Source organism: Eptesicus fuscus, chromosome 19 (genome assembly GCF_027574615.1).
Source record: "Eptesicus fuscus isolate TK198812 chromosome 19, DD_ASM_mEF_20220401, whole genome shotgun sequence".
Taxonomy (NCBI): Eukaryota; Metazoa; Chordata; class Mammalia; order Chiroptera; family Vespertilionidae; genus Eptesicus; species Eptesicus fuscus.
This window is the reverse complement of record NC_072491.1, coordinates 30,066,315-30,077,054: the sequence shown is the minus strand read 5'-3', so window position 1 is coordinate 30,077,054 and position 10,740 is coordinate 30,066,315.

Genomic DNA, 10,740 nt, shown 5'->3' with positions numbered 1-10,740 from the left:
GACCAATGAAGAATCTGGGTTATGGGAACCAAGAGTGCTGACCAAACCAGAGTGACAGGCTGAGCAGATTAGTCAAAACAGACCAAACTAGTTATGCCCACTCGTTTCTTTAACAAACAGTACTTACTGGCCGTTCTTCTAGGTTGTGCCTACTTAAAAAGGTATTCACAAGACCAAAATCAAGCTTGCTTAATTAATTTTAGGGGAGGGAGAGCCAGAAGTTGGGAAATGAGGCAAAGCAAAGTATACCAGAATTCAGAAGTGATTTTGAGGAAACAGTCAAGCTTCACTTGAACAGAGGGCCACAACTTGCCTCTTAAGTGGCCAGGTTTTGAACAGGCTTGTGAGTGACTGATAAACAGCCTCTGTGTTGGATATTTTTCATTTTCCCTCCATCTTCTCCACTTTCCTCTGTGCCCCAGGAGGTTACCTAAATGGATTCCATCGAAGGGATGCGTTGCTCTTTGGCTTCCTGTTGGGTTTCACTGAGCAGAAGCACCAAAGGATCAGAGTAAGCAGTGGATTATTTATACCTCCAGCTTCCTCCCCTCAGGGTTCAACAGGACAATTGGGCCCCTAGACCAAAGGTCTCAGGTTCCACAGGGCAGCCCTCTGCATGCTGCCTCTGCCTTCAGTTCTGATCATTCTCCCTCCTTCACTCCCTGAGACCTGGGGTGGCAAAGCTGCCTGCTGTTTCCAGCCACTGCATACTGCACTCTCCCACATGGTGTTCTCAAACCCTGCTCACGCCTCTGTAAATAGTCTCTTTATTTAACTCCACTTGAATTATCTTAATTTGAACATTTCCAGCTGGGGCCCTAATCATACAGTTGCTGGTACCCAGCATGCAATGATGAGAAACTAGAAATCCCTACTACAAATAAATAAAATAAAAGGGAGGTGATATATTGATATATTGGGGGGGGGGGGGAGAGAAGAGAGAGAGAGAGAGTAAAGACACCCTTACAATTGGAGGAGAATAAAAAACAGCAGAGAAGCAGGGCAGGGCCCATTCTGGAGCTGGCACCTACAGCAGGACAGATTATTCTAGAAATGGATAACAGATTAGTGATTGTGATGGGTTGGAGATCAGGAGGAGGTGATGTGGTGTGGGGTTATGGTGAATGCGATTACAATTCAAGGTACTCTCATAGTGATGGAAATATTTTATATTTTTGACTGTGATAGTAAATACACAAGGATATACATGTGAGAAAATTGTATAGAACTAAATACACACACAATAAGCACAAGTAAAGAGGGGGAATCTGAATAAGATGAGGTGGATTGTATGGATGTCAATATCTCAGCTATGATATTGCACCATAGTTTTCCAAATGTTATCAGTATAAGAAACTGGGTAGAGGTACACATGAATTGCTCTGTATTACTTATTACTCTACCATTACCTCAATAAAAAGTTTAATTATAAAAAAGAGAGAGCTTAAAAGCATCTGCTCTTTGAGGCATCTGTGAAACCAACGCCTTACTTTTTTTAAAAAAAATCAGAAATAAGTAAGCATTTTCAGTGGACACTTGAAGGGAAGCAAGAGTTTGCCACACCAAAATATGCCTTTTGGGATTTGATTTTAAGTTGGTTGTTGAGGAACAAAAGAAGGAAAAACCTTTGACCTCCCCGCTGACTGCCTGGAAGGAATTTAGATAGAAAGCCTGCTCCAGAAAGGGAGATACCATCTCAGATAACTAGAGCTTACCATGAACTAGTGTGTGATAGGCAGGGAGGAAGCCCATCTGTTCAAAGTCCTCTCTGTGTGTCATTGCTAAAGGTGGCCCAGCAAACAGTTATTTTCCAAATCCTTGCTTTTCTATCTCCATGTGAGTTGCCTTCCGCCTGTTGAAGTCCCAAACCACAACCCCCCTTTCTCCTTAGCTCCAGAATGGCATAACTGCCTCGACTGCCCAATCTGTCCTTGGGTCTCATTTTTATTGCACCTCCAAATGTGCATTTATATAATAAACTTTGGACCCATTTTTCTGTTAATATTTCTCTATTAATTTGATTATTAGACCAGCTACAAGAACTAACAAGGGAGGCAGAAATTTATTTTTTAAGCCCCCATACACTGTATATCAAGAAAACCAAATGAAGACAGATGTTTATAGAAGAAGGCTAGCTACTGATACGGAAGGAATGATTGAATTAGAAAATCGGCATGCAGTGACACCTAATGAGATTATTGACTCATACAAAGATCATGTCAGTCTTAAATGTATTAAGTGTGTGTTTACTACTCGGAAATGGGAACATGTAGCTGTCTAATGAAGTAACCAGATGCTCATTACACTAATCCAGCAAACTCAGCATTACAATCTAAATTAATCAGATACTTAAATTTCCTGATGTGATGCAAATTATATATTACTGATCATTTGTCTAACTATTAATGTTGACCATGTACACTTAAGCTTTTATATCTAACTTCTAGTTTATAAGAAATATAAGCATTAGGAGAACCACCTAAATTGCACCAGAAAGAAGCAACCAGAAACATTCAAAGATGTGACAACCTACGGGATAGCACCTGAGCCTCTTCAACATGCCAGTGTCAGGAGCTTAAAAACAGAGGAGTTTATAGCAGGGACATGATCACTACAATTTCAGGTGCTTCCCTATAGTTTCCCAACTCCCTTGCTGTTAGGTGGGGACCATGTAACCAGTTCTGACCGAAGGCCTCTGAGTGTGTGTCAATCCTGGGCCAAGGCAGTGGCCTTCCTCCATTCCTCTCCACCATCCAGATCCAGATGGCCAAATGCAAGGTGGGACAGGGCCGCCCAACCTTTGTTGACTTACGCAAATGAAATGTCAGGCTTTGTCAGCTGCAATATCTAGCATAAATGATTCTTCACCAATACAGGAACTGTGCTAGTTAATAGGGACTCAGGCACAAAGCAACTGCATGCTTCTGGATTGGATCTCAATCTTGATAAACTGCTGAAAAAGATATTTGGAAGTCAACCGGAGAAATTCAATTACAGACCTCATGTAAAATTTGATATAAAAGTTGGAGGTTGTTAACTTAAAAACCAAGTTAAAAAACACTTTGTGGTATGATAATTATGTGTATATTGAGTGTGTGTGTGTGTGTGTGTGTGTGTGTGTGTGTGAGAGAGAGAGAGAGAGAGAGAGAGAGAGAGAGAGAGAGAATACATACATCTACATTTATAACACATGAAAGTGTTAACAGTGGTAAACTTTGGGTGTTAGGGATATAATTATTTTCTTTTCTTAGTTTTGCTATTCACAATAATTGCTTTCTTAAAAGAAGTTTACATAAAAATATTATTTTTTAAATGAAACAAAAAAGATTACTGGCAAGACTGAGGCATTATGCTTGGTCACAAATAGGGGTAGGGTCTAGTTAAGCTAAATTTTGGTCAAAGAACAAATTTGGAAACAGAATAGAGCTAAAGTCTGAGAAAAATGCCAGGAAAAAAAAATCCCAAGCAGCCTTGCTGTTGCTAAAATCGCTTAATTTCAGAAGCAGCCTTTTCTTAAGGCAATTACAGTCTTCCCTAACGGCCTGCCCTATTCCCATCAGGCAGATCTTCCAAAGGCTCTAAACCCATTCTTTCTCTGTTACCCATAAGATACCACAATCATATGCAGTGATTGGGCATTTTAAATGTGGCAACTGAGACTGGGAAATAAACTTTTTATTTTTCACTTAATTTATGTCAGTTGCAATTTAAATTTAAGTAGTCATTGATGCAGATCCCAACCCCTCCCTGATCAAGGATGCTGGACTCCAAGCCAGCCACTGAAACCCACACACACAGTGTGGTGTAGAAAGACAGCAGGAGTTCTCAGGGAGGCAGGCTCCTCTTCCACAGGGGACAGGCTCAGCTGGGTTTGGACTCATCCCCTCCGGAAACTTTTCTGCCCTTTGATGTTTAGTCTCCTGCATTCCTGCTCCAGGGCTAGGGCAAAAGTCCTCATAATGAGGGTTTGATATTGTTGCTTCTGGGATTTTCCTTATATGTAATCTCTCCTCATAATGATGCCATTATAATAACCTGGTCATTATTAACAGGAAATGAATAAAGGGAAAACTAAGTAATATAGGCATGCCATTTATACAACTTTGCTGGAAAGCTGCAAATTAACATTCTCCAAGTCCATTCCCCACAGATCGCTGGGGGAAAGGACTGGACTATAGACGCATGCCCAGTAAGGTCTGGGTGATGTAGGAAGATGCTTAGCCAGCTGTCAGTCACACCTGGGAGCAAGTCAGTGGCCAGAATAGGCATGGGCTCTGCAAGCACAGGAAGATTTGATATTTAACCCTTTGCACTTGCTTGCTTTTTTCTCGATTCCTTTATTCTAATGCTAACGGTGCCGAGTCACACTCAACATCCTAGTGCAAAAGGTTAAGCTCCTGAACAAAGGAGCCTCTCTCTCTCACTCACTCTCTTTCTCTCTCTCTCCTGCTGCTCACGCCTAACTCCTATTGCAGGGGCCGCACTCCCCTGCATTCCCCCACATGGCTCGTGGTCATGTGGGACTCACACAATGGACCAATGGACTGGACTGGACTCAATTCCACCATAAACAGACTTTTTGGATATTGGCCCTACTTTTGGCTCTGCTGGGCCCCTGGCGGCACATTTTCCAGAACTAGTTTAAAGACAATGGGACTTTACAACCCGAGAAATTTAATTCCACACCAATAAAAACCATTCACTCTCCCATGAAAGTCTTAGAAAAATTCATTTTCTCAAGGTATCGCAAGCGTCACTCCATTGCCACTAGTGTCAGGAAAACTGGACCCACTGATTTCTCTGGCCACAGGAAGGCATTGCTTCTGCAATATCACTTTCCAGTAACAACTGAAAGGTAACAGTTAAATCTGAAGGGCATTCTCCCCTTCTGCCCTCTGAGTCACCAACTTTGGTCCATTGACACTGCCTGACCCCAGCAGCTGGAACTGAAACTTTGCTCAAGGTAGTATTCCTAGAAGGGAGGTTCCATGCCTCCAGGATTATTGCCTAAGCAAAGGAGGAAAACAACATTACTTCCCCAGAACAAAAAGAGTCTGTCCAATTCAGAAATTGAAGTTGCAAAATAGGCCTTTGAAGGCAAGAATGGAGACATGAATTTGGGGGATAACACTTTTTTGAGCTTCCCAAAATTGAGCCTGGAGGACTTTGCATGAAAAAGAAGAAGCCTGGGATAATGCAAGGACGATGGGTCCACTACAGGGCAGGACATGATAGCTACTTTTTGAGGAAAAGGCCGACAGCTACTCAGAGAGGAGAGTGAGTAAGGAAACCACTGATGGGCAACACGAGGCAGAGTGACAAGTGTCACCTGGCCCCTGAGGCGGGGCCTGGAACCTAGCAGAGAAACTAGCAGGAGACTGTAGGAATCCCTTTCACGTCCCGCGTGGTTCAGGGTTCCAGTTTCAGAGTTCGTGTTCTGGAGAAGGGCCACACACAAATGAAAGGAGACTTGAAGAAATTCAATTTGGCGATATGGGGGCCAGGCAGTAGTCCAACTCTAGCGGGAGAACTACTGACTGCTCCGGCCCTGCCATCCCTTTTATTGAGGCTTTGGGGAAAACATCTTAGGCAAGATAAACAGAAACTTACACGTAGCCCTTAGGCAGGAAATAACAGAAACTTACATGGGGCAAACAGAGGTGGAGGCTGCTTCAGCTAACAATGTCTCAACTAAAGGGTGAGTGGTTAGAGCAATTAAGGTTGTTGACCAGCCTTCCTGGCTTCCTGTCAACATCTCTCTTTTAGTGAAACTGATTTGTTTCCGGCAGGAGACAGGATAGGTGACAGCACACAAGAATTATAAGGGTAGTTGCATCTGCAGCAACAGCTGGAGAAACTCACCCAGGAGAGGACCCAATAACCTGGTACTGCCCAAAGATGTGGGGCAAGGTGCAGTATGTGAAGTGACTATCTTGTTAATCAAAAACCAAGAGCTTTTCTAAAAGAATGGGTTTATTGAGCCATATGCTATCTAGAAAAAGGACCAGGTCCTGGGGCATGCCGTCTGAACCACCATCAGTGTCCACCTGGGGGCTGATGGGGCTCTTTATGTGTGTGTGTGTGTGTGTGTGTGTGTGTGTGTGTGTGTGTGTGTGTGTGTGATTTCAGAGAGGAAGAGGAAGGGAGAGGGAGAGGGAGAGAGAAATACAAACATCAGTGATGAGATAAGGCCAAACTGATTGGCCTTATCTTGCATACCCCACACTGGGGATCGAGCATGCAACCTGCACATGCCCTGACCGGGAATTGAACCATGACTTCCTGGTTCATAAGTCGATGCTCAACCATTGAGCCACAATGGCTGGGCTGAAGGGGCTCTTTGATGTAAACAGTCTGGGGAAGAAAAATGTAAGTTGTTTTGGAAGAATTTACATTGGCTATATCTAAGGGGATGTGAGAAGGTCCAGTGGGGCTAATTCTTGGATAGGTGCAGAGTCCATAAAGAGGAAGTGTTTGTTCTTTAGGATTGGTGTGGCCAACAGTCCAGAAAGTTCATGGGTAAGCAGGAGGTGGAGGCACCTGTGGTCTGTGGCACCTGGCAGTTGGCAACTCAGCTATTCTGTCTAGATAATCTAGATAATCTATGAAATAACCACCTGGAAGTTAATTCAAAGTTTCAACATACACTCAGGAACCTAAGCACTCTTTTGTTGGGTATGCCCTTGATAGTTAACTGATTAGCCTCTGTTCCTTCTACCCTCACCTGCTGTAATTTAATTTATGATACTTCAGAACTTTTTCTTGTCAATCCAAAAAGACTAGGCTTTAACCTAGAAGAAATAGGGAACCGCTTTGTGTGTGTGTGTGTGTGTGTGTGTGTGTGTGTGTGTGTGTGTATAATTTCAGAAAAGAAGAGATAGAAACATCAATATTGAGAGAGAATCATTGATCAGCTGCCTCCTGCACTCCCCACACTGGGATTGAGCCCGCAAACCAGGAATGTGCCCTGATCAGGAATGGAACCGTGACCTCCTAGTTCATAGGTCAATGCTCAAACACTGAGCCATGTGGACTGGGCTAGGTAACTATTTTGAATTGGTGAGGTTAATTATCAGCCTTCAGTAAAAGAGAAACTTGAGAGCTAAAGTCATGTAAACTATGGACTTGAGGTGATAATGATGAGTCAATGTAGCGTGGATGAAAAAGGGGCCACATACCAAACCTGACAAGCTCAGGGGAGACCTGCCTACCTGGCGGCCTCACAAACTCAGAGACCTAAAGTAACACATAGGCTGGTCTGAAATTAAAACTTTCTAACTAACAGCAGTTCAAGGCAGGTAGTGATGTCCTAGGACGGTATTTTTTCCCTAACAAAGATCAATCTTTAACTGAGTCTGTCTATGGTTTGTGGGGATTTTGTTTGTTTCTTTCTTTCTTTGTTTTTGCAACTACAATAACATACCCAGATAACATACCTTTGGAATATCAAAGTAATGTCCTTTTTTCTAGACCCTTCAAAGCACAGCCCTGCGCCAGAGCAGAGACCACAAACCCCGTCATTGTTATGAACATGTTAATTGCTGATTGTTAACTATCCTATACCCACAAATGTAAAAGAAGTATCTATCTGTTTTACTTTTTATCTAGTCCCAGAGATTTCCTCGTTTTGCTTTCTCCCGCCTCCCTATTCTATCGCCAATGGATTTCATGTAACCCCTTTATGCTTCCTCCTTTGATTGTAATGTATAAAATAAAGTGCAAAACTGCCATTCTCTGGAGCATTTTCTCAGTCCACTGAGATTTTGCTTCCCAGCAATTGTCGTCAGTTTGGCTCAATTAAACTCATAAAAATTCTTATAGGTTTGGATGTCCCTTACTTTGACAGTAGGCTCACCCAATGTACCATCTGGTGCAGATGTTGAAAGTGGGGGAGGCTATGGGTGAAAACATGGGTAACTTCTCCCGGGTGACACCCAGAGAGATAACAATAGGTGGGAGGACACATCAGAGAGAAATCATTTAAGAGACAGTTTCCAGCAGCTGGCTTGATCTCTGTTGGCTTCATCCTCTATGAGGACTCTCGTGCCTCCAAGTGTAACATTTCTGAAGGTAAGGTTAAGGTCCTTTTACTACTCAGGAGAAATGATTATGTATTTGCTCCTAACAGTCCGTTTCTCTGGGCACAACTTAGAGCAGTTCCCAAATAGGGGCGGGAGGTCGTTTTATTATCCTCTCCAGGGTCTCTTTGTTATTCTTTTGTCATTGTTTTTGTCCATTTTGCCAACTCTTCGCAGTGCGAGGGGAAGAGGTGGTGAAAAGACAAGGGTGAAAGGCAAGAAGGGGCAGGAGGCCTATTGGATATGGATTAATATTAGATGATATTATAGAACTAATGTTAATTTTATTAGGTATGGTATCTAATATGGGGGAGGGGGCAGGGAGGCATGCTTGTGAGCCCCACTGGGCCCAGGTGAACACATGGATTTGGCCTTGGGACAGGGACCTACGTTTACCAACAGCTCACGAGAAGAATGGGACTCAGATAAACTTCTATGCAAATCCCTCTCCCAAATACTCCTCAGCAATTTCACAGTGGAGGCAAGCTCCAGAAAAAAAGCCTTCTAGGCCTCCGAGATGATCGTTTTTATAGATGACTGGCTGGCTGCAAATGCAGTATCATTATCAGAGTCTCCTGTGCCAATCACAGAAATCAATGTTTGCATGGCATTTCACAATTTACAAAATGCTTTATTATATGTGCTGTTTTGATATTTTTTTAGAAAGATTTTTATTGATTTCAGAGAGAAGAGGAGAGGGAGAGAGAGCTAGAAACATCAATGATGAGAGAGAATCATTGATGGGCTGCCTCCTGCACGCCCCCCACTGGGAACTGAGCCCAAAACCTGGGCAGGTGCCCCGACTTGGAATCAAACTGTGCCTCCTGGTTCATAGGTCAGTTCTCAACCAGTGAGCCACAAGAGCCAGGATGTTTTGATATTTTTAACATTCCTGAGAGTCAGATATTTTTACAACATTCTCGCAGTCATCCTTTAACCTGAAGTGCTCCAGGCATGCTTGAAAAATGAAAGGAGGTCCTTGCGATTTAAAGCCCAGTTTATTTAGGGTCCTTAATGTGCAATGGTCAAAGGAGCCAGGAGTTCTGGAATGATAAGCATGGGCTCGAATCCCACTTCTACGTAAGCACTGTGCACTCCTTGACTAGTTATGGACCTACCTGAATCTCATACTTACCCCACTGGGCTATTATGAGGATTAAATAAAACAAGGCATGGACAGCCCTTACTACAGCTGAGTACTTAGTAAATGCTTGCTCATCATGATGCTTAATGATTTTTTCTAACTGCCCGGTTGCCATGACTGCCCAAGGATGCACCTGGGAGCAATCGGCATTTGTGGCCAGCACTTTCTATATCCAGGGTTTCCATGGACTTTTCTCCTTTGTTCCAAAATTGGATGCTTTCAGCAACCTGAGAATGAAGTCTCTTAGTACAGAAAATATTTAAACAGGGACTGGTTAGAGCAGTGATGGGCAACCTTTTGAGCTTGGTGTGTCAAACTTCGCCAAAAAACTGTGCATAACTTGGGTAGTGTGTCACTTTGAGGAAAAAACATTATTTTGCAAATGTTTCATCCTCAGGACCAGCAAATGTTTCATCCTCGGCATGCGGCCGCATGTCATCAGAAATGGCTACGCGTGTCAGTGCTGACACGCGTCATAGGTTCGCCATCACTGGGTTAGAGACATGTCAAAGCTCTTGCCCTAGGAATAGTCCCAGAAAGTAACAATATATTGCTAAAATTTAATAATTTTTATAGAAAGCTACTTGAATTTCTTTCAAGATAAATCATCTACATTGAGAATAAACTTTCTCCTACAAAAAAAGAATATAAAGTCACAATCTTCTCTTGTTCTCCACATAAAAATCCTGCAACCCGAAGTGCCTTCTGCATCACACTTGTATGTATGTATGTATGTATGTATGTATGTATGTATTTATTTACTAGAGGCCCAGTGCACAAAATTCATGCATTTGGGGGGTGGAGGGGGCAGGTCAGGCTGAGGAGCTGGGACAGCTTAGGCCTGCAGAGAGGCTCCCGCCACCGCCGCTGCACTCACCAGCCATGAGCCCGGCTTCTGGCTGAGCTGCACTCCCCCTGTGGAAGTGCACTGGCCACCAGGGGGCAGCTCCTGTGTTGAGCGTTTGCCCCCAGGTGGTCAGTATGCATCATAGTGACTGGTCGTTCTGCCATTCGTTCTATTTGCATATTAGCCTTTTATTTTATAGGATTTATTTGTTTGTTTGTTTGTTTATTTATTTATTTTTGAAGAGGAAAAAAATGACCTTTATTTGAGACAGTCTCAACACTGCATAAATAATTTTTACAGATAAAGCCAAATACAAATGTTGCCATCCATAGATGTCATTCGTCTAGGCATTAGCACACTTCCACTAGGTACAAAGCCCTTTTTTAGTCATTGTGCAGATATGGAATTGCCATCCTCAAGGATTTTGACTTGGGAAACCAAATAGCTATCCTTCTCAAAGACATGTACTGGGTCCTTAACATGTATGAGGCAGGATGGCAGGCTTTGGAGTAACAAAGATAAGGAACATGGTTCCTCTTCTTCCCCTCAAACTTATAGGGGGAGCTTCAGTAATTTGAAAGTCAACATTCCCACCTCGTTTTGCATGTCACACTTAACATTGAGAAAGACCCAAACCTGTTCTTCCCCCCATTTTCTTTTTGTTGTGTGTG